General features: G+C 40.5%; 1 protein-coding gene across 7 annotated transcripts in view; it reads right to left on the reverse strand.

The window, feature by feature from the left end:
* Positions 1–24,489, reverse strand: part of Ncoa2 (nuclear receptor coactivator 2) — a 302,083-nt gene that overhangs the window by 125,254 nt on the left and 152,340 nt on the right. Inside the window, exon 1 of one of the 7 annotated variants that reach the window (XM_029553993.1) lies at positions 9,803–9,821. The exons of the other annotated variants lie outside the window; for them this stretch is intronic. The gene's annotated coding sequence lies outside the window, so the exon portion shown is untranslated. Of the gene's footprint in view, positions 1–9,802; positions 9,822–24,489 lie in introns of those variants that run through there. 7 annotated transcript variants of the gene reach the window in all.

Here is a 24,489-nt window from a genome sequence, read left to right on the forward strand (position 1 = left end):
CAGGCAGATCTTTGTGAGTTTGAGGCCAGCCTGATCTACATAGTAAGTTCCAGGATAGCTGGGGCTACAGGAAGACCCTCTCTCAAAAAGACTAAATAAATAAATAAATAAATAAATAAATAAATAAATAAATAAATAAATAAATAAATAAATAAATAAATAAATAAATAAATAAATAAATAAATAAATAAATAAATAAATAAATAAATAAATAAATAAATAAATAAATAAATAAATAAATAAATAAATAAATAAATAAATAAATAAATAAATAAATAAATAAATAAATAAATAAATAAATAAATAAATAAATAAATAAATAAATAAATAAATAAATAAATAAATAAATAAATAAATAAATAAATAAATAAATAAATATTTTTTAAAAATAAAAGAAGACAAAAAAAAAAAACAACCTTGCCAGAATTGAAATAAAGCCATTTACCCCAAATTGATAACATCATTGACCATTTTCAATGCTTTAGGTAGTGCACCTGTACTTTTCAATTTTACATCACAACTAAGCTTAGGAGATAATTGTTATCACTCCCTGAAACACAGAGAAATGAAACAATGGTTTAAGGTTAATGCAGGCAACAGGAGGTAGAAGCGGCCTGACTGCACTGTGTCTAGCTCCAGGCTCACACACACTTCTGCTAGCACTTGGAGGATACAAAGCAACTGCCTTTTTACTGCATCTATCTTTTCTCAAGTAATTATTTCCTTTCACTACTATCCCATATCACACTTTTAACAGTCATATCCTCATAGTTTGGTATCTTTTAAAAATGTAAGAAAGCATTAACATGTTACTGAAAGGTCTCAGTACTCCTGAGTGTGGAATGAAGCTTCAAACCAAGTCTGACTGCAAACCACATGCTCTGTCCAGAATCTTTCACATCCTCCAATGAAAGTCATTAAAGAAATACTGTATAATGGCAAGAGGAAACAGTCTGGCCAACCCATATCTGAAAAATGTGCCAGTCATCCTTTTGGTTTGTGGAATGCCCGTCTCTGGGGATCTTCAGCTGTTGGCTCATGAGGGGAATAGAGAATTGACCCAGGCTGGCTGGAGGTGGGCGATAGCAAGCATGTAGCTAACTGTTGACCCACCAATGTGAACTGAAACTCCAAAACAAGAACCAAAAGCTGCTGACCTTCCAATGCTATGGGAAGAAGGACTCATAGTTTTTGATTTTCTTCTCAGCATCACCAGGACAGCATGCATTTTCTCTTCCTTCAGATTTCTTTTAGAGTCAGTTGTCACTACGATCTACTTCTGCTCACTTCCAGCCCTCTGACTGGTCTGAGTACCTCCAGGTACCAACTGTAAGCAACAGTAAATATAGTATATTACTTGTCCGAACCATAAAACCAAACTGAACTTGGAGAGTTTGGACATTTAGGACAGTTCAGAGCTCAACTGTGTCCCCAGTCCCCATATTCCATTTTTCATGACCCTCAACCACTGACTTGATTTATACTGATTTTCTCTCTCTCTCTCTCTCTCTCTCTCTCTCTCTCTCTCTCTCTCTCTCTCTCTCATCCTAACAAGGATATTGGGATTGCTAACAGAGCATAGGGTGGGGGTCTATTTATAGAAGAGTGGCCCCCCTGCCCCCATTTATGGCTATGCTGGCAAGTCCACATTCAAATATAGATCCTGTGACTTCCCAACAGCCTCATGAAATGGTGAGAGAGGTGCCTCAAGGCATTCTAGGCACATGAATATCTTTTTGTTTTGTTTTTGAGACAGGATCTACCTGTAGTCCCAGCTGGCCAGGAACTCACTATTTAGACCAGGATGGCCTCGAATACACAGAGATCCACCTGCCTCTGCCTCCCAAGTGCTAGGATTAAAGGTGTGTGCTACCATTCCTGGCTGAATTTTTGTACAATAAACAACTTCCCATTTGCATCCTACCTTGCCATTCCCTACTGATCCTAAATGCCCCATGTCCTGAGCTGAGGCAGGACTGAGTTGGAAAATAGTCTGGAAAACACAGACTCTGGGGTAGACATTGGGGGTAGGGAGTAGAGGAAGAGAAGAGAGGAGGAAAGGAAAGGAGGGGATGGGAGGACAGGGAAGAAAGAAAATCACACCGAGAATCTAATTCCAATCGTTTTGGGGTTACCTAGGTGTTAGAATACTTTGGAGGTGGTAGGAGATCAAACCAGGGAATTCTATTTTAACCCCACAGGGAACTGAAGACAGTTCAACACTGGTTAATTTGGATGAACATATATCCTAGCTAATTATCTAAATGAAATATAAGCTCTACTAAGAGCCATGCAGAAAATCAGGGAATTGAACTTGAACTATTTTCAGCCATGAAGAGTTTCCTAGATCTTGGCAAATGTCACACAGTCCCAGGCTCGGCTGTGCTGCTCTGAATGGGGCAATGCAAGCCCCAGACCTTCCTAAGGACTCCTGCATGGTGGTCAGGGCAGCTTTCAGCAGCTCTTTCCATGTAAAACACCAACATCACACTATGAGATACTGCTCTCCAGCTCAGGCACCCAACCTGCAGCCTGCTCTATCCAGATAACCTGGCACAAATGTTCTACCCCAAACCAGGTAGCTGGTTGGGTCAAATGTATATTGGGTCTTTTGATAAGCTGCTCAATCAAAGAAGAAAGACGCTGAAGAGACACAGAAGAAAGCAACGAGCCATCAAGGAGAACATTAGATAAAAGACAGGCTATGAGAGTGGGTAAGAGCTGGCTGGTCAGCAGAATGCAGCCCAGAGAAGCAGGGAGAACTTCGTCTTCACAGCCACGCACAGGGGTTCTCAGCCTTTCTTCTGAGCTACGGAGGCTGTCTGGGAACAAGTGGTCCTGAGCTACAGCTTTCCTCCTTTCCACAAAGACAGATGCCCTACTGGGAATGGCAGCACTAGGCTACCTGTACCTCAGATAAACATGAGCTTTGAGACAGTGACTGGCTGTACCATTCAGCAGACCTGTAACATTAAGAAAGGAACTTGAACCTTGAGGTCTCAGTTTTTATATCTGTAATATTTGGAAATAACATTCACTGTACAAGTTTATATGAAAATTAAGATAAAAGTGGGGCACTGTATATCCTGGTATACAGAAATTGTCTCACACAAATTAGCTGCCTTTTGTTATTGTGATTATTATCTGAAATACTTGGCCCATTGTCAGTGCTCTCTAAGTATCACTTCCCATCTGAATAGGAGTCACTGCCTTCTTCCAGCTCCCCTACTTTAAAACAAGCATCCCTTTTGTTGTCTATCTAGGTGCCCCCCCACCTTTTGCCTTCATATGTATACTTTTGCTATGTAAGATGGCTAGCAGTGTGCTGTTGAATTGTGCAAGAGGGTTGTTATATGCTCTAAGGAGAAGACACTCAAGCCTCATTCAGGTGGGGTTAGAGTTCCCATTGGACAGGAGCTGCACAGAAATGACAAAGAATAAAGCTGTGCACTGCCTGGATGACTTTGATAGTATGACCAGAGGCTCTCATAGCAGTGTTTGCTAATTCAGTGTTTGTTAGGACTTTATAGAATACAACTTCTGTGAATAACAAGAATAAATAGCTGTATGTTAAAGGTAGAAACAGATTCAGGGGGGAATGTTTGTGGCATGAAAGTAGAAAGGTAGATTCTGGCCAGGAAAGGTTTTCAGGACCCACCATAGGACTTCAATGACTTCTAATCTGAAGTTACTAATGTAAAACCAGGGACTCAGGAAGAGTCTACAGGCACTTTCTGTTCCTTACTATATCCTTGTATTTAGCACAGATACACGGTTACAATTAAAAACTATTGCTGAACCCTTTCTTTTGTACATACTATTCTTTCTGCACCAAGCAGCACTAGCAAAAGAAATAGACTGTAAGCCATAAGTTGCCCACTAGCCCCCCCCCCCAAAAAAATGCCGGGCATGGTGGCGCACGCCTTTAATCCCAGCACTTGGGAGGCAGAGGCAGGTGGATCTCTGTGAGTGTGAGGCCAGCCTGGTCTACACAGTGAGTTCCAGGACAGCTGGGGCTACAAGGAGACCCTGTCTCGAAAAGAAAAAAAAAGTCAAAGAAAATATATGAAACTACATTTAGTACTTTGTTTTACTGAAGACAATACTATATAGTCCATGTATGATCATTTCAGTGCATAATCAATGTTTCATAACCTGGCTACATTTTACACTCATCCTGGAACCAGCCACATTCCAAATGCCACCTGTGGCCAGTGGCTACCACTTTGGGGGCACTGCAAGTAGCCTGGGAATCACTATAGTAACACTGTCAAGAATCAGCTCCCTGTTCCTGTCTCTCTTATGAGGCTCCTATCCAGAGAGTCAGTCACACCTCTGTTCTCCTGGGGCACCTGACAAACTTTGTAAGAAACAGCTGCTTCTGGGTATGGTGGCGCATGCTTTAATCCCAGCACTCCGGAGGCAGAGGCAGGAGGATCTTTGAGTTCAAGACCAGCCTGCCTGGTCTACATAGTGAGTTCCAGGACTAAGTCAGTCAGAGTCAGAGGATTTAAGAATAAAACTGAAAGTGGTTATTTTTGCATTTTAGAAGCCACCAATGCATGAGAGGCTGTAGATAAGGGACAAGCCATAAAGTGGTATCCACTTTACTTTCCCAGTCATTCCCAAGAATTAGTAAGGGTAAAACTGGCTACCAGAGAAAAGGACATGACCACAGAGAAAATACATTGATGCTGTGGTTTCAAGACCTTCCACCCCCCACACATAGGATTTTAATCCCTAAAGTTATATGTCAATATGTCAATAGGGCAGAAACAATCTAATTACAGTGTATATTGGTAGGATCTTTGGAAGTGAGTAGGTTTAGGTAAAGACTTTGGGCTAGGGCATTCATGATGGAATCTTGGTGGCCTCAGAGGAACCAGACACACACAGTCACAGGTACACACGCTTTGTTTCTTGTCATAGGATGATAACCTGTTCCACCTTGGAATTCTGCCAGCAGAAAGGTCACCACCAGAAGCTAAACCTATTGATTTAAAAATTGAATCTTCTAAATTGTGAGCCAAAATAAAGCTCCTTTCTTTATAAAATTAACTTGCCTGTGACAAAATGCCTAAGGCAACTGTAAATCATTAAAATTTGACAAAGTCTAAGAGATCCCCATCTGAAAAACAAGAACTCATCTCCAGGGACTCTGCATGGATGTAAAAGGACTTAGAACAAATCTTAGTAAGGAGTTTGCATTCCAGGGTGTCTGAAAGCAAGCAGCTTAATGTGGAGCCTCTGTGGTTTCCTACCTGAATCATTCAGTTCCACCATAGCAACATGCTGAGTAAAAGACTTGGAAACAGCAAAGTCTTCATTTGCCAAGAAACGAAGGGGGAGACACTCAACAACTGTCTTTCTTACCCACAACTTCAGGGCTTCTTCCCACCCCTCAGCCTCACGGCAATTCAGTCTCTCTAGCAATCTGTGCCACCCCACATGCGCACTCCTTCAGACCTTCTTCCTCTGTAGCACACTGCTCATGAGCTGTGAGGTAATTTCCATGAATAAGTGTTTCTTTTCAATGCAGATCAAACACCCTTTAAACAATGCTTGCTCTTGTATGTGAAATAAGGCAGATGTTCATTAAAAGTACGAAAATGAAACCGGGCAAGGTGGAGCACATGCTTAATCCCAGCACTCGGGAGGTAGGGGCAGGTGGATCTCTGTGAGTTCAAGGCCAGCCTGGTCTACACAGTGAGTTCCAGGACAGCTGGGGCAACAGGGAGACCCTGTCTCAAAAAGACCAAAAAAAAAAATTAAAGTACCCAAATGGAAAAACAAAAACCACTTCAACCTTCACACGGCTCTCTCGTTGTCCCTAAGTTATTCCTAGAACAAGTCATCAACTCTACCTGAACTCCAAGTATATAGCCACTTAGAGTATAGACTCGGGTCAAATCACCTGGGTTTGAATTCTGTTCTACAGCCTGTTAACCTGTTTGTGTGTATGAGTTATAGGATCGCATCATGTCTGTTTTCTCAACTGTAAATTAGGAAAGGCATAGTGAAGTGAGGACTGAATAAGCAAGGACCTGGCCCACAGGACACTGCCTGGCCCACAGGACACTGCCTGGCCCACAGGACACTGCCTGGCCCACAGGAAGCTCTAGGACACAGTACTAGCTTCATAGTTAGGAAAGCTAGGATCATTTTGTTAATGTGCTTTTCCTTCTCATAGATGGGAAAAAGAAAAAGTCCACAAACTATTATTTTTAAAAGGTACATGTAAAAATGACATAATGGACATTTTCACTATGTAAAGCAAGAAAGTAAAACTGGGAAAGGCCACTTAATAACATTTTTTCTAAAGTTCTTATTAACTGAAGCTTCAATGTAAGATTTATCATTTAGTTTACCTAAAGTGTAAGGACTTACAAAACATGTATTTAACTAGAAACCTCATGCTACGCTTCTATTTACCCATATTCTAGCCAATCAATTTACAATTTGAAGTTGACATGTAGGAAGACGAAATCAAATACCTAGCCTCTAGTTCCAGGTAATTCTTTAGTTAGACTGGTGTTCTAGGAAGACACAATTCAAAGTCAAGTATAGAAGTTAGGTGTTTCTTTCAAAACCACTGGTAAAATTCAAACCATAAAAACTTAGTTCACTTTAAAAATTAAAATATAGCAAACACTGGCTTTGTTATGTTAGTACTGGGCACTACAAGCTGGAACCCCACACACTTACTTGTGAACTTGGTGAAAAGTCACCAATGTGACTGAAATGAACACACAAGAAACGCCCAATGTTGAAGTATCTACAAGATGGACAGGAAAATGTGGACCCCGAGCTTCCCCAATCTTCCTGAGTGTAAGTTTGAAAATATTTTTTTTATTATTTTTATTTTATGTGTATGCGTGTATTGCCTGCACGTAGGTAAGTGCATCCATGCCGTGCAATGCCCGCAGAGGACAGAACAGACTGTCTGATCCCCTGGAACTGGAGTTAGGGAAAGTTGTTAGCTGCCATGTGGGTGCTGGAATTTGAACCCAGGTCTTCTGCAAGAAGAGTCAGTGTTCTTAACCGCTGAGCCATCTCTCCAGCCCCCTGAGTGTAAGTTTGAAAACAACTCTGCCAAAGGTATCTGGAAAAAACATTCTGGCAACTTTTACTTCATGAATTTTACATTCCCCTGGTTTCCTATGAGTTAAACTGTGTTGAATATACTGTAGAGTACTTTAATCTGACTCAACCTTCCCCAAACTTTTACTTTCTAAAAAAGAAGATGGGGGGGGGGGGAACCCTGAAGGATCCACTGAGTTTTACAATATTGAAGAGTCAACTTCATCCCACATCTTCTTACCCTATCTTCCCTACATATTCAAAATAGCTTCAAGAAACAAACCCCCTCAGCCTGACAAGATCAGACCAGATTAGAATATTTGTGGTTAATTACTGTGGATGGAATTCTGAAGTGCAGCAAGATTGGCAAGCTAGTCATCTGGCTTGTTTGGACACTACCGTAGTGTTAAAACTTGCATCTTAACTCAATGCAACTGGGGCAATTTTCTCACTCCCAACCTCCAAAAGCAATGGTGTTTTCGGGTAACAGTTTATTAATTTGCTGGTGAAGGCACTTAGAAACGGTAAAAGGTTGATGCTTTGTTTTAGGAGGAAAACCAACATTACCCAGCCAGAAAACAATCTAGGGCTGGGATGCAGACTGGCGGTAGACTGTTTTGCCTGCCCGGCATGTTCAAAGCTCTAGGTTCAATCCCCAGTGCTGCAAGAACCAAATCTAACCAGATAGTCCCCCACCCCCAAAAAAGCACTGAAGAAACAAACAGAAACTAACAAAACTGACCTATTTTTAGGACATTAAAAAAAAAGGAACATTTCTAAGCTAGCACCTTCCACTGAGCTAGATCCCCAGTCCTAAAAGTAATGTTTCTGTTGTGATACACAGAGAATACAAACTGGTCCGGATGTAGACTAGTTCACACATCCAAATCTGCTCGCATGGAAAGTCATGCACAGAGCTATCAGGAAAGTACACTCTTGAAGAGCCAGATTTAAAAGTCACAAAGTGAGGGGCTGGAGAGATGGCTCAGCAGTTAAGAACACTGGCTGTTCTTGCAGAAGACCAGGGTCTGAATCCCAGTACCCACATGGCAGCTAACAACTGTCCATAACTCCAGTCCCAGGGGATCTGACAGCCTCTTCTGACCTCCGTGGGCATTGCACAACCTGGGTGCACTTACCTACATGAAGGCAATACACGCATAGGCATAAAATAAAAATAATAAATAAAATTAAAAAAAAAAGTTTTAAAAAAGTCACAAAGCGAGATTTGGCTCCAATGTCAGGAATTAATTTTCTTTTTGGAGTAAATAACTCATTTGTCTTTGGTTTCCCACAGCTTCAGAGTCTTGTAATAATAATAATAATAGGTGCTCAATAAAATCACTTTTCATTATTCCAAAATCCTCAGGCATTAGAAGGTATTTTAAGAGACAACACAATAAATTATAAATTAAAAAGCAAGAACAATGGAAAATATTGAATTCCCAAATAATACAGCTTCAAATTTTTTACTAAACATTTAACATATGCTGTTGTTTTGCGGGGGGTGGGGGGCTGAAACCTTAGTGTATTTTAAAAACATAGGAGAGGTCTATAGTTTTTTTGAAAACCAGAATGATGAAAGCTTCAGTTACTTAACTGTCTATTTGAATCAAGCTTTCTTTCATGTAGACAGACTAAGGTGCCAGCTTAAAAGAAAAGCCTATATAATAAGATCAATGATTAAACCATATTATATAAGGATACGGTTTATAGATATTATAAGGAGAATCTCCTGAACTTAGAATAATTAAAAATTATGTCTGAGTTGGTTTAACTGAAAAGACTGAAAGAAATAATTCTTTGTCAAACTGTCTACACACTTCATGAATATCCTAATAGATTTCTTACCTCCTTGGATGTCAACTTTTAAAGGAAATGACATACAGTACCATTTGATTTCAATATTACATGTAACTTAGACACCCTCCTCCCAAGCTGAGCATATATGCTCTAGAAGCCAACGAGGAAGAAGAGTGGGTTAATTCCTGGCTAAATCTTGTGACAGTTACGTTTTCAGATAATGTCCGAGATTGCTAAGAACTGTACCTCAAAGGCAAGAGGAAGGAAGGTACATGCTGCTAAGAGAATCAACAGCATTAGCATGGGCGAAATGAGGAAGTACAGTCTGAAGATAAAGTGGATGCTATTTAGTTTTCTACATATAACATAATAGTGAAAGGATCAAGCAGGGAAAGTTAAGTACTGTGTAACAGAAAATCATTCAATGGAGGCTTCTGCCAAAATTAGAAAGCTCTATTTGTCACCTAATCAATCATGAAATAATTTCAAATTCATTGCAAAGATCTTTTCAAAGCTTGGAATTACAAAAGGATAATGAAAAGCTAAATAAACACAAGAGACAACTATAAAGCATATAATGATTATATCTATCCCTTATTATTAAGATCTGCATCTTTGAAGCATTTAAGGTTCATCTGAATTTTAGAAAATGCTTACCAAAATACTTCCCTCAAACAAGCAGGAGACTGTATTGGCCACAAAAAATATCTGCAAATAATCTTTAAATACTAAATAAACACAAAGAAATAAGGACCACAGAATCAATTTGGGTCACACTGTATCTATTTGTTCCCGAGAACACTGTTCCTGCCTGGTTGTCATGCTCAGTTCTCGTTTTCACAACGCACATTCAAACCCCAAGCACAGAGAATTCCAGGAACATTACCAAATATTAAGTCAGAGCACTTCTGAAACACACCTGGTAATTGTCCACAGCTTCTGCGGTTCACATCAGTGCTCAGTTGGCCTCTGCCTCTTCACCACTGATGTACACACGCATACCACACATCACTCTTCAAAACAAACCCCCACCCCCACGATTAGCAATGAACAAGTGTGGCCTCAGATCAATCTCCGCGATCAGCCCCAGCCCACATCATGCCTGGATGTAAACCGAAGCACATGTTGAGCCCTCTGCTCGCTCAGCTCCTCCTAGCTCCTTCCCAGGGAGAGCTGACAAACTAGCCACACCGATCCTTTTTCAGCTGCTGATCAGACAGATCCCCCTTTGACAATCCAGCATGGTGGAACACTCGAAAATTCTTCCTGCTTCGATTCTATTGCTTGCTCTAAAAACCGGTTTCCTTTTCATTGAGATAATAGCTTTTTCTGCAGTCACATGATACAGAAGCTACATTAGCAGAGCTTTATGATAATAGACTGAGTAAGCCTCTACCTCCTCCTGCTATTAGAGGATGTCTTTTTCCTCTCTCTCTCTCTCTCTCTCTCTCTCTCTCTCTCTCTCTCTCACACACACACACACACACACTGTCTCTAACTCAGGATCTCACTCTCTCACATAAACACACTAATGCTTGTATAGTATACATACATTCACATGTCTGTCTAAAATTATTCTTGGAATGCTAGGCATAAAGAAAAAAGTACACCCTTAAAATGAAAGTACAACTTCTAGATCTGCAGTTATTTTTAGCAAGCATTCTGAGGCAGGTCTTCCTTTCTCTAGAGGTGGCACTCTGACCATGAATGCACCATAGGACCCCAAATAAGAGGAGGGACAGTTAGAAAGAAGCATACAGTCCCTTCTCTCTTAAGCTTTGCCCCAGTGACATAAATCTACCAAATCTGGCAAGATGAACCCTTCAGAGCCTTCTTCAGAGACCTTCCAGTTACTCACATGCTAGGAACAAATCCTTGTATTATAACACTTGCAAGGAGATTTCTAATACCAAAATGCACTCAGACATATATTCTGATTAAATAATATGCAAATTATTCCAAGAAAAAAAGTACTTTCACGGCCAAAACAATCTTAAAAAAAAAAAAAGAAAATCAAGGGGACTGGGGAGCTAGTTCATGGTTAAGAACACTTGTTTTTGCAGAGACCCAAGGTTCAGTTCCTGCAACCTGCATGGTGGCTCACAATCATCTGTAACTCCAGTTTCAGGGGTTCTAATGCCTTCTGGTCTCTGTCGGCACTGCATGTGGTACACATAATATATATGCAAGAAACACTCATACACTCACACACACACAAAAATCTTAAAAGTTAAAGTCCTTAAATTAAAAGGTCCTTTGTTAGTCGATTTGGTCTATTTTCTCTCTCTCTCTCTCTCTCTCTCTCTCTCTCTCTCTCACACACACACACACACAATTCAAAAAAAAAACAACACTCAAAACATGTATATGGTAATGTCAAAACTGTGCCTGATAATTGGTGGTAATCAAAACTGTGCCTGATAATTGGTGGTAATTCCTTAATTTTCCCTCCACATCCCTAAGGAACAAATGTCAGTATTAGACAAGGAGATGGCAGCATTCTTTCCTCTTTTTTTCTTATTTAGTATTTTTTGGTTTTGTTTTTGTTTTTACAGGTATCCCTGTATCCTGTATCCCCAGCTAACCTGGTACTCACTATATAGACCAAGCTGGCCTTGATCTCACAGAGATCCGTTTGCCTCTGCCTCTGGGATTAAAGGTTTGTGCCACCACACCCAGCTCTTACTTCGTTCTTATTTGCAATCATAAACTTAACACTGCAGTCCAGCTAGACTTGGAGAGAATGAGGGATATAGGGAATTGCAGTGAGAGCATAGAGAAATCCATCTCTACCAGAGTGGGCAGATGGTAGGGGTGCCGCCCTGAGCTATGGAGGATCTATCTGGGGGTTAAGATGCAAACAAGTCAAAGGCACCAGAGCTGTATTTGGGTGCCAGAAGAGGACATTAGATCCCCTGAAGCTGCAAAAACAGGCAGTTGTGGGTACTGGGAATCAGACTTGGGTACTCTGCAAGAGCAGCAAGTACTCTCAACTGCTGAGCCATCTCTTCAGTCTATCTTTTTATTTTTTACTGACACACAACTGTACATATTGATGGGATACACTCATGCTTTGGTTCATGCATACGTTGCGTACTTGGTATGACTGTAGAGATTAACAATTATTTCTAACCCATCAACGAAGTAATTTTGGGAAGGAGTTTACATTTTTCAGAGTACTAGGCAGACAAAGATGCAGGAAAAGACAGGGTAAGGAGGACACACAATGAGGACACTGTATTATGAGACTGGAAAGAAGAGAGAATTTTAATATGAAATGATTGCATTAATTTTTAAAAAATTGTCATTTTTACCTTATGTGTATGAGTGTATCATCTGCATGTGTGTAAGCGCACCCGAGAAGTGCAATGCCCGCGGAGAACAGAAGAGAGTGTTGGTTACCCTAGAACTGGAGTTGCTAGATGCCATGTGGGTACTGGGACTTGAACCCGAATCCTCTGCAAGAGCAGCCAGTGCTCTTAACTGCTGAGTCATCTCTCTAGCCCCTGAAATCACTGTATTAATTTAAACCACATTTTGCATTTCTGGTTATAATCATCTTTCTCAGCTCAAGAATGGAAAACATCATAGACATTTTGATGTTTATTTTTTAGGTTGTTTTTGTCTTTTTATTTTTGGAGACTATGCAACTCTGTATGTACACCAGGCTGGCCTCCACTTCACAGAGACCCGCCTGCCTCTGCTGGGATTAAAGGTGTATGCTATTAAGCCTGGCTTATTTTTCAGTTTTCATCAAGGTAAAATATATACAAAAATTTCAGTGTTAATCACTTTTTTTTTTTTTTTCTTTTTTGCAATAGGGTTTCATGTAGCCCAGATTAGCCTCAAACTCACTAGGTAGCTGAGAATAACCTTGAACTTCTGATCCTCCTGCCTCCACCTCCTGAGTGCAGGGATTATAGCTATGTGTCACTACACCCAACACATTAATCATTTTAAGTTGAGCAGTATTGTGTATTCATTCTGTTGTTCAATTGATCTTCAGAACTACTTCATCTTGCAAAACTGAAATTCTACATCCCTTAAAAACTCCCTAATTCCTCCTCTCTCCAGCCTCTGGCAACTGCCAGTCCACTTTCTTTTTTGATGAATTTGATTGCTTAGATACCTCATATAAGTGAAGTAAGTCATATAGCATTTGTTCTTTCATGTGCAGATATTGTAAAGAATAATTATCATTCTAATACCAGATCAAGACAGTCTCTCACAAAACCAATTTGCATAATCTTCATTATTCATAAGTAAGCCAAGCCAAGGTTATATTCTTTAATACAGAAAACCCGGAAATTGTTACAAAAAGTGTTTAACAGAAATGTTATCATTATCACATAGCACTTATCTACACAAACCACTCTGTTTTCTCAGAACTCAAAGAATTGGCAATTCTACTTCTGAAGCTCTTCTTCAATTATATTAACCACTCTACATGTGATTGAGGAGAGGAGGCCATGGTGGGTATTTACTACTTCTCTCTGAGTCACTGCACAGACAATGGCACTCTAGAAAGTAGCCTCACAGCCAAGCATCCAAAATGACAGTGATGTGAGCGCCAGAGAACACAGGCTTATACAACGGACAGCTCAAGCAAAGAAAAGCAACCATAAGACATGTTTTGGAGACCAGGAAAATAAACTGAAAATTTTGAAATGCCAGGTCACAGCAATACCTTACACTAGGAAAGCCAGATGACAACTCTCAGAATTTTAGAAGATAACTAAAAGTTAAAGAACCTTTCAAAGTTATGATTTTCATAACTACTAAATACTTTTCATCACCCACTTAGACCCTAAAATCAATAATCAGCCTGGACATCATAAAATTGATGCAAAGGCCAGTAGATATGAGAGAAAACTAGCATAAACTCCATAGGGAGCTGGTGACATCTGTCTACTTGAATGGGTCCTTCTGCTTACAAGGTAGTGAACTCTGGCGATCACACAGATCATTTGTATGGAGGTAGAGTGAGGTCACAGACACTCAGCACTAACATCATGGTCCTTATCCACAGCAATGGCGATGTCGCAGATTCTTCTCAGCTAGACCACGGGCAGCAGCACAACACTGTCCATTCTCTTATCTAATCGCTGCAGGATGAAAATGTCTCCTGCCAAACACATCTCAGTAAAAACGTTTTTACCAGATTCTGTGCTTATGCTTCAAGATGCATCACTGGTAGCAAGTCTGTCCCTCAGCCATGCTTTCTGCTGGCATGCATAAATTGGTAAAATCATCTAAGCTTCCTCCAGAGCGCAGAAGATGACAACAGACTTTATCATTAGCAATTTTAAACTTTTTTCTTCACCAAGGCAGTAGTGTGTACAAAGAGATTAGATAATCTGTGAAGTTGCTTCTGGCTTTAGCAGAATATATAACCATGATTCATTTCTTAATCCAAAAGCCCAATGAGAAGTAAAATAAAGGTTCAACAGAACACTGTTCTAGTTTGTAAGCTGAGGTATGATTTATATTTGGCGCAATATACAGAGCTCAGGTGTGAAGTTCAAGAGTTGAGACCAATGATGGAACCAGGTTTCCATGGTAATCCTGAACACTTTCTCCTCCTGTATAGCTCTCTCTCCTATTCTTCCACAAGCTTCACTGCCTTATCCTTAAATAGCCACTACACTCTGATTTTCTATTACTACGACCAGTTTGGGGTTTTCGAGAATGTCAAATAAATACAATAAATATAATCACATGGTAACTATTCTTTGCTGGATTCTCTTAGCATGAAGTTTCTGCAGCTCATATATGTTACTGCATATATTGTTTGTTCCTTTTCATTGCAGAGTATTCCATCATGTGAATGTATTACATCTTGCTTGTCCATTCTCTTGTAGATGAACATTTGAGCCATTTCCAATGGGCAGCTTATTGTATGCAGAATTCAAAACCAGTTCTTTAAGAGTTTCCACTTTTTGGGGGGACAGCAGAGATGGCTCAACGGTTAAGATCACTGGCTGTTCTCACAGAAGACCCAGGTTTGAATCCCAGCACCCACATGGCGGCTAACAACTGTCCGTAACTCCAGTTCCAGGGGATCCGATAGCCTCTTCTGTCCTCCACCAGTATTGCACAACACAGGTGCGCCTATGTACATGCAGGAAATACATGCATACACATAAAATAAAAATAAAATAATAAATCAAATATTTAAAAAAAAGAGTTTCCACTTTTTGAGTATACATCCAAAATAACACCTAGGACTGAACACGTGACTAAGTTTTGCTATAGTCACCTGTTTGCGTTTTGTGGTGTGATGCCTTTAGGACAAAGAGACTATGGGTGGGTCTAAAGCTAACCATATGGGCTTCCCTGTTTAGTGAAACAGGCTCCTGGGAGCCAAAGCACAGGCACTCACGGGTAGCACACCTATCAGTCCATTTCTGAGCAGACCAATCCTAGTGCTGTTTCTACGTATTATATGCCCAAAATTTCTTTTTCCTTAAAAAGGTCATTATATAGCATGAAGAGGGAAATGATTTTGAAGAGGGCACTTTACAGCGGTGAGAACATGGCCTTAGAATTCATATTGTGGATACATATGTGGATGCCTGTGCAAGATGTTAACCTCTCTGAATCTGAGGTGCCCTCTATTTATAAGGCTAACACTACTATTGATAAAAAAAAAAAAATCTGCAAAGCCAGCTGGAGAGGTGGCTCAGTGGTTAAGAGGACTCACTGCTCTTGAAGAGGATCCAGGTTCAGTTCCCAAAACCCACATGGCAGCTAAAACCATTCATAACTCCAGTTCTAGGAGGTCTGAGCCCCTCTTCTGACCTCCACAGGCACTGCATGACATGGGTGCTCTTACAGACATGCAGGTAATACACTCGTACACATAAAATAAAAAAAATAAATAAAATGTTTTTTCAAAATCTGTAAAGCAGGTCAGGTGTAATGACACACACTTTTAATCCTACCACTCAGTAGGCAGAGGCAGATGAATATTTCTCAGTTCAAGGCCAGTCTGATCTACATAGTGAGCTCCAGGCCAGTCAGGGCTACATAGTAAGACTCTGCCTCAACAAAACAAAACAAAACAAAACAAAACAAAACAAAACAAAATCTATAAAGCAATGAGCCCAGGCCTGGCACATCTTAATGACAGCTATTATTATTTCTTAGGTTGACATGATTCAACAAAAAGAAAGGAGAAACAATATCTGGATTTTAGAACTATCTGAGAAAATGGAAATTCATATGTAAACGAAGTTGGGCTGAGGTAGCCAGGGTTCTATATCATTCCATTCCAACTTTGAAACTTTAAATAAAGTTTTTATCACTTAACAACAGGGCAGAATGTCAATAACTCTTTAAGTGTGTGGTGGCGACATGGAGAGTTACTGTATTCTTCTCAACTTCTGTGATACAAATGCCAAAAATAAACTGAGCCTATAACAGCTGAAAGTTAGAAATATTCTCTTATATACTGTGACCATATTCATGGGATTAGGAATGAGATAAATTCTTAAGGTAACACGATTAAGGAGTTGCACAATGTGGGTAAGCTCTTAAGTCATTTACAGTATTTATTCATAACCCTATTAGCACTGAAATTCTATTGCTATGGCTAAAGATTAGATTTTATAACTTTAAACTGTCATGGTGTAACTATTTTTTTTTCTTTTTTTAAAAAACATTTTATTTACTATTTTTATTTTATGTGTACAAGTGCATAAGTGCACCTGTGTTGTGAAATGCCCACGGAGGTCAGAAGAAGGCATCAGATGCCCTGGAACCGGAGCTACAGATAGTTGTTAACCACCATGTGGGTGCTGAGAATTGAACCCGGGTCCTCTGCAAGAGCAGTCAGTGCTCTGAACTGCTGAGCCATCTCTCCAGCCCTGATGATGTAACTATTTTTTAAATCTATTTTGAAATGCAATAAGCAGTTTCACAAATAGTTGTAAGGAAGCAAGGGAATGCCTATTTGAATTTTCTGTTTGCAGGGGTGTAGAAGTATGCAGAACTATGCCACGTAGGTCCCAAACCTCCTTCCTCTGAAGTGAGCAAGGGAGAGAAAAGGCCCGTCTCTGAAAATACTGCTCGTGGATACTGCCCTGTTAGCACTAACTAGGGATTTATTCTTTCCTTGTGTAGGGAAATGAGCCTTGGCGAAGCCAGCAGTACTCCATGAGTAGACTGTTATCTTGTTAGGTTATTTCCAGTAACGGTTTCTGTAAAAACAGGACATAAACATCTCTGATCCCGAGCAGGAGATGACATGACACAAAGGAGGACCGAGGGCAAGGACTGCAGTGACTTCTAAGTACTATGCTGCCAACTCACTTGATGGGATGAAATAACAACACATGGAGCTCGCTGCACTCCCGATCCAATGCTTGTCCTTCATTCAAGATTTCCACAGCTCCCAACTACAGCCCCAGAGTCTTCCCAATTACTGCATATGTAAACTAAAGTCTCTTTTAAAAGGTGCATTGATTCTTCAACATTACTGGTGTAAAACTGAAATTAAGTGGCCTATTGGCTAGAATTAACAACAACAACAACAAAATGCTAGTAGCCTAGCAGGATTTAAGCCTTATATACATTGGGCTTTCAAAAATGCCAAAGGCTCAGAGATGATTATATACCACAAGAGTTTGATTCATTGATTAATCTAGCCCTCTGGGATTGGCATTATTCCCTGAAATGCCTGCCAGTTTCTTTGACTGACTAGACCTGCAAAATGTTGAGGCTAAAATGAAGCTGAGCGCCATCTATCTAGACCTCAAAGTCATTTGTTCCAAATGCTCAGATTTGGATCATTCCAGGCCCAACCAGACTTTTCCAGTACCTGGCTGTAGAATTGTTTACATATTCACTAAGGAAAAAACCCCCACACCTCACCTTTGAGATGTGAGCATGTCAAGGTGACAGAGAGAGAACACAAGAATTGTCTTAGATCTTTGACCTGTGGCCCATAGCCTTACAGACTTTCTACTGTTCTTAGTCATTTAGAGAAACAGGATCTGCTTTTCTGGCTTTGGTCATCTGTGTATTAACTTCCCACACACAGAACCCAAAGAGGGAGAGCCCCACATGTACAAACACCAGAGGAACTTGGCTACCCTGTCTCATCACATCAAAAAAGATGCTATACCTGGCATGGACATTAAGGCTGTCTTCCCACTCCTCACCTTTACAATGCTGAAGCCAAGGCCTTGTGCAAGCTCATTAAGTGCTCTACCACTGAGCTACCTCCCCAGCCCTTCTTACATCTTCTGTTGACAACCTATTTTAACAAAGATCAGATAGTAACTGCTCATTTATTCACAAATTTTTCCATTAAATAGAATCATGTAAGACCAAAAAGCCACTCTGTGTCTACAAGACATTTATTCAGAGGCAAGTAGTTACTTATCTTTTCCAAATTTCCATAGGCACCAGAGGCACTTGCAACTAAAAGTGCTAAGAAGCATGTGTCTTACGCTTGCCTCTAGGTCTGTCTGAGCTGAGTCCTCATAGACCTAAGCCAATTCTGACTCCACCTTGAGCTTCACTCATTAATACTGTTTGAAGAAGTGGATTTCACATTCCCTTCACCCTTTCTTGCTTTCTCTTTATTTTTCATCTTCCCAAAATATTGAAATGATCCATCCTTATTAGGAAGAGGGTAGCAATAACTGCAATCAGTGCAACAAGTCTAAGAAAGGACAAATGGCTTTAGTGGAGAGGAGAAACCTCCCTTCAGAGCCCAGTAAGCCCCGAAAATAGCTGATAATGCTGGAAAAGCAATTCTGATCCCTAGCCTCATGTCTTTCAGTTCTTTACTTTTTAGCTCAGAGTTAATTGATTTCATTCCACAAGCAGTTGTACAGATCCAGCTATGTTTAAGGCATGAATTCTCCAGGACAAACAGAAAAGGAGGGAAGACTTACAGAACACCAGGAATGTCATAGAAGAAGTAAATGCAAAATGATACTCAGAAGAGTGAGGGACCTAGAGCAGCGCACGACTGAGACTGATGGGGTTGCATGCCCAACCTTCAAAGTCGGACAGCCCAGAAACAAGCACTTGGCTTATATATGTATGTGTATATAAATCTATATTTAAATGACTTTTGACAAAAGTGCCATACTATCTACTGGGCCGTGGACCTGACCAGATATTTCTCCTTGAACATCACTCCCTGCATCACAGAAATGCAAACCAGAACCATGGGAAGGTGCCACAGCATGCCATTGAAAATGGCTAATATAAAAAAAAACTGGATACTAAAAAGTGACAGTGGTGACTCTAGAGGAGCTGAAGGCCTTGTGCACTATTGTGCCATGTACGACGTGGCAGTCTGTGAGAAAAACGGTATGATAAAAAAAATGGTTCAACAGTTCTACTTGTGGTTGGTCACACTAAAGAACGGAAGGTAGGATATGAACAGATATAACTACTCAGCTACAGAAGGGAAACTGATACATTACACGGACAAACCTTGAAGACATTACGCTGAGTAACATAAGCCAGGAATGGATAGACATTGCATAAGTTCTCTTATACGAGGAATCTGTGATAGTCAAATTCTCAGAGTCAGAATTAGAATAGAGGCTGGCAGCAAAAGGGAGTGAAGGAAAAGAATTAAGTACTTTTAGTTAGAGAAGATGAAAAAGTTCTAGAGAGAGATTTGGTATGGTTGTACAATAATGAGAATACACTTAACCACAGAACTGTACATGTGATATGGTTAAAACAGCAAACTCAGGTTTGTTTTATATTTAAAAACCTAATACATCAACTATATTTTCAACATCCTCATTAGTGCCTGAATGGAAGTGTTACCTTCAAGTTAGTGAAACAGGGATTCATAAGAACAAAACAAAATAGAAGAAACATCTCAGGAACTCAGTGGCTAGACTGAGGAGTACCTGTGGTCCATCTGAGAGGCCAAAGGCCAATACACACTGAATGACAAAGCCTGTTACAGCCAGCACGCTGGGTACCCAAGTTTAAAGTGATTCATGCTATTTATTTGCAGTTCAAGAAGTGAAATTCCCCAAATTTTAAGAGTATTTTCTGCTGAACTTACTAGAAAGAGATCAAAACCACATACCAACTAAACAAGAGGAACTCATAAAAGGCTCAGGGACAATTCTATCTCAGAAGTCATAGAACAAAGAATAATTTAAGTTTCCTTAAGCAAGCTATTAAAAAACAAAATGAATAGGCAATTCCAAATTTATTCATTTATTTTACTGTAGAATAAATTAATAGAGACTCATTCAAAGAAAAAAAACAAAAAAGAAAATAATACTCAGACACAAATGAGCCTTTGCCTCTTAGGACTGTACTCCCCCACGGAATCCATCAGGCTAGGCTTAGCTCCCTCCCAACAGCCTCTATGCACAACTGACTTTGTGACTTCTGTGCCTGTATGTGATCTCTCAGTTCCCCTCAACACAGTACTCCAGGCAATCACTGTGATCAGCTGAGTTGGCACCAGAGCCATGGCATCTGGGAGAGGGAGAGGGAGCTGGGGTGGCCAGTACTCCAGATGAAGATCCAGAGAACTCTGCTGTTGAGAAGAGAAGCAAAGACTACCAGCACCGATTCTGCAAGGGCAGCTTGCTACAGCATTGCAAGGTGAATCTGCTGATAGCAGCAGCTCCCATTCTCTGCTAAGCCTGCTTGAGACATGAATAAAAACCCAGTCATGTCCTCCCATATTCCATCAACAATGGGGTTCTTTATAGTTAAAGCTTTTGTCCTTGATAGTTGAAGAAATGAGGGCACAAATATAGTTTTGTTTGAAAAATAGTTTGCTAGTTAAAAACAAAAAAGCCTTTCCCAGCCAGAGGGGAAGGTTCCAGATCGGCCTGTCACTGGCCACCTGTCCCTTTCCAGGTCTCTCCTTAGAACACATTCCCAACACTTCCTAGTGACCAGCTGGCAGAATGAGAGGGCTAGGACATGCAGGTAGACTGTTTTCAGATGCAAGATGTAAAGCAGATTGCCATGGCTACTGAGTAGGCATTGGCCAGAAGGGAGGCCAAAGTGGGACTTGCAGCGACACCATCAGGTTAGACCACCAAAGGGCAATGCTAGTTTCTGTTGTTTTATTGCATTTTTCCCCTTAAACATGGCCAACTTGATAAGTTGTCCTTCCTAGGTTATGGCAGATTGTAGCCTTTTAAAAAACTAGAGGGAGAAAAAAAACAAGCAACTAACACATTATTCTATAGTTCTCTGAAATCAAGCACATTTAATATTGACCACATACTGGTCTAGTCTCACAGCATCCACATGAGGTGAGCACTAGTATTTCTCTCAGTTTACAGATCAGAAAACTGAGACACAGAAGTCAAGTCAAGCTAGTATACCCAAGTACCAGGATTTGAATTCATGGAGAGAGCCCCTTAGCCATTGCACAGAAAACAGAGTAGGTTGTACTTAGCCTAGCACGTAGGGAGGATGCCAGCCAGGTGCTTTGCATAAGGTAGTTCGTGCTTCCTCTGAAACCCAAGTGAGACCAACCTCCCCGCTTTCTGGGATGAAACAACTGAGTGACGTGAAGTCACCTACTCAAGGCTATACAACAGCAAGCTTACAAAACAGCGCGTATGTGTACAGTGCCAGCCACTGTGGCATGCATACCTCTTTCATCCTCTCACCAGTCCCATAACACCATGACTGCTTTCTTCTACATTACAGATAGGAAGAGTGAAGCTCTGAAGATATCTGGTAGTTTAAATAGGGTCTGGTTGGCAAGAACAGAAATTCAAACTCAGACCACCTGAATCCCAGATCTCTAGTTCTTTTGATGTGACTGTAGATAAAGCTTATACATCAGCATACAAAGACAGCTAAGCTCCACTGAATATGTTTGGAGTGAACTGAGTAAGAAAGGACAGCTATTCAAATCACTACCATTTTCATGTGGTCATCCATCAACACTGACTAAGTGTGGGGCACTGTCCTAGGCACTGAATAGAGCAGGAGATAAAAGTCTCTGCCTTCCTGGCCTGATACTTTATCAATATTAACCAAGACTGGCAAGTACAAGCTGGAGTGACACCAAGGAGAAAAGATGGCTGGGGGTGGGGGGAAAGTCAGTGGTAGACATACCCTACTCTCTGCCAGACCATCAGCCAAACAGCATAGCTCTAGCCACTGGACAGCCAAAGCTGCCCTTCACTTTCCCAACACACTACAGGCCTATGGAGAGCCACGGAGCAAGCACAGCTCCTCACCCATCCCAGTCTGGTTCCATCAGAAGATGTCAACACTGTCTTCTGGATGCAATGGCAGGACACTCTATCATCCTCTTTCTTCTCCCTGGCCTCTGTGTGGATGCTCCACTCAGTCCCCTCCTCATATCTAGTGGCCCTTCCTGAATAACAGCCTGCTTTTTTTCTCCAGTCTAATGGCACTCCTGCTAATCTAATCATACCTGCTGATGCAGTGACTAGCTATGCAAATGAGACCCAGTTTACACTTCTAGCTTCAAGGTTATCACCTTAACATCAGTAGCCACTTTCAACCTCCCATGAACATTTCTCTCTGTCTAGATGTGTCCAAAATAGATGATCTCGCCTTTCTGAGAAACCGCTTCCCTGTGTCTGCTGCTTCTCAATGCAGACTGCTCATCTTCTACAAACTCCATTTCTCTCTTAATCCTCAAACCAATCATTTTCCAAGATCTCTAGATTTTACTTTCAGGATCTTTTCAGATTCTCTTGATCACATCACCTACTGACCAGTTCCTACAGTTACCAGGATTGCTTTCTCTCTTCAGTATCCCTCCTGAACCCACTGCCCATGCCAGTTCTTGCCTTACCTTTGTTTATCTTGTCACTGTAGCAAATAATGAATGCCACAGATCCCTCATATTAACATGGGATGGAAACGACCAGAGAGGGCTAGTTGGAGGATAAGATATGATACTCCAGTAACCACTCTCATTCTGAAATCAAACAGGGATCTGGTACTGTAGAACCTGTGCATGTTCTAGTTTTCCAGCTATGTCCATCAAAGAATCCTTTTGCTTTGTGGTCTGAGTTCTGGCCCAACTGGAAAATGCTTTGACACAGCCTGGCTCACTGCTCATGCTTTCTATCTCTCCTTCCATTCTAAAAACCTCTCCCAGCCATCCTCTGCCTAACTACATTTTGCTGATCCTCATCAACTCCATGGCCAACTTCTGAGGAGTCTTCTTGAAGCCTCCTCACACCCATGAGATCTTTCCCTTCCTTCAGTCCCACAATCCTATCAGCCCAAGGTGACAGCATCTTTTCCTTATAATACAGATTGCCTGGAGATATGTCAGGAAGTAAGGACACGAAGGTGAACTATTTTTGCTATAGCATGGTTATTGTTATTGATGCACTCATTTCACCCTGAGTAGAGTATACACATGAAAGTGGACCATCAGGGTTAGTATAAACCTTAGATGTCAGAACTGTTTACTCACCTTTGTATTCTGTGCAGCAATACCACAAAATATAAACTCAAATGTGATGGTAGTCATAATAATTTTGTTATATTTTAATAACATTTTATTAGAGAATCTTAAAAGGTTTCATAGAGAAAAATTACCTATTAGTAAAAGAAATGAGAGAAATGACTATTATATGTAAACTTTTAGATGAAAAAAATTATATAGCAATTTTGTATGTAAAACTCTGCTATAATTTAAATATATAAAAATAGGAATTGAATTGAGAGTCTTAGAGACTGATTCCAAAATTTCAGATTCTAAAGCACACATCAAAGCAACAACTAAGTAAGACACACTCAATGCAAGTATGTAACTTTATTACAAAAAGGCCTAAAAGTTCCATGTCTGGGAATCACTATGACACGCACAAATACAAATTAACATGATCAGAGCAAAATGCACTGCACTGGGTTCCTGAACTGGTGTTATACACAGGTTTATTAATCAGAAGGATGAGTCAAAGACAAAGTGTAAAGACAACCTGACAAAAAACAGCTCCTCTGGTGCCTCCCTTGCACTTGACACCTCAACCAGGACACAGGGCTAGAACTATCACCTTCTTGCACAGATATCTAACATAAAACCAAATACAAGCCATTACTTAGTAGCTTAGACACTACAGATACATAAAAAATGCTCAGAGAGTAGAAATAAATCTTAACATCTCAAAAAGACTTTTGTTTTTTGAGACAAGAGTCTCGCTGTATAGCTCAGACTGGTCTTAAATTTGTGATCCTCCAGACTCAGCCTCCCAATGCCCCAGTGCTGGGATTATGGGTATATGCCACATATCTGGCTCTTAAAATTTGGAACTTGTACTTTCAAATCAGCGTTCACTCTAAATCAACAGGCTATAGTTAATGAAGATGAAGAGCCTACCTATACCTAGTGTATTCAACGATATGATAGTATAGCCGGGTGTGGTGTTGCACACCTGTAGTCCCAGGACTTGGGAGGCAGAGGAAGGCGGATCTCTGTGAGTTCAAGGTCAGCCTGGTCTACATAGTCAGTTCCAGGATAGCTGGGGCTACAGGGAGATCCTGCTTCAAAAAGACCAAAAAAAAAAAAATCATTAGTATATCCTCGACTACTAAATATCACAAGCACAATTACATAATCAACTAAAAATCTGCTAAACAGCACACTAATAT

Source organism: Nannospalax galili, unplaced genomic scaffold (assembly GCF_000622305.1).
Source record: "Nannospalax galili isolate Female #2095 unplaced genomic scaffold, S.galili_v1.0 scaffold102, whole genome shotgun sequence".
Classification (NCBI taxonomy): Eukaryota; Metazoa; Chordata; class Mammalia; order Rodentia; family Spalacidae; genus Nannospalax; species Nannospalax galili.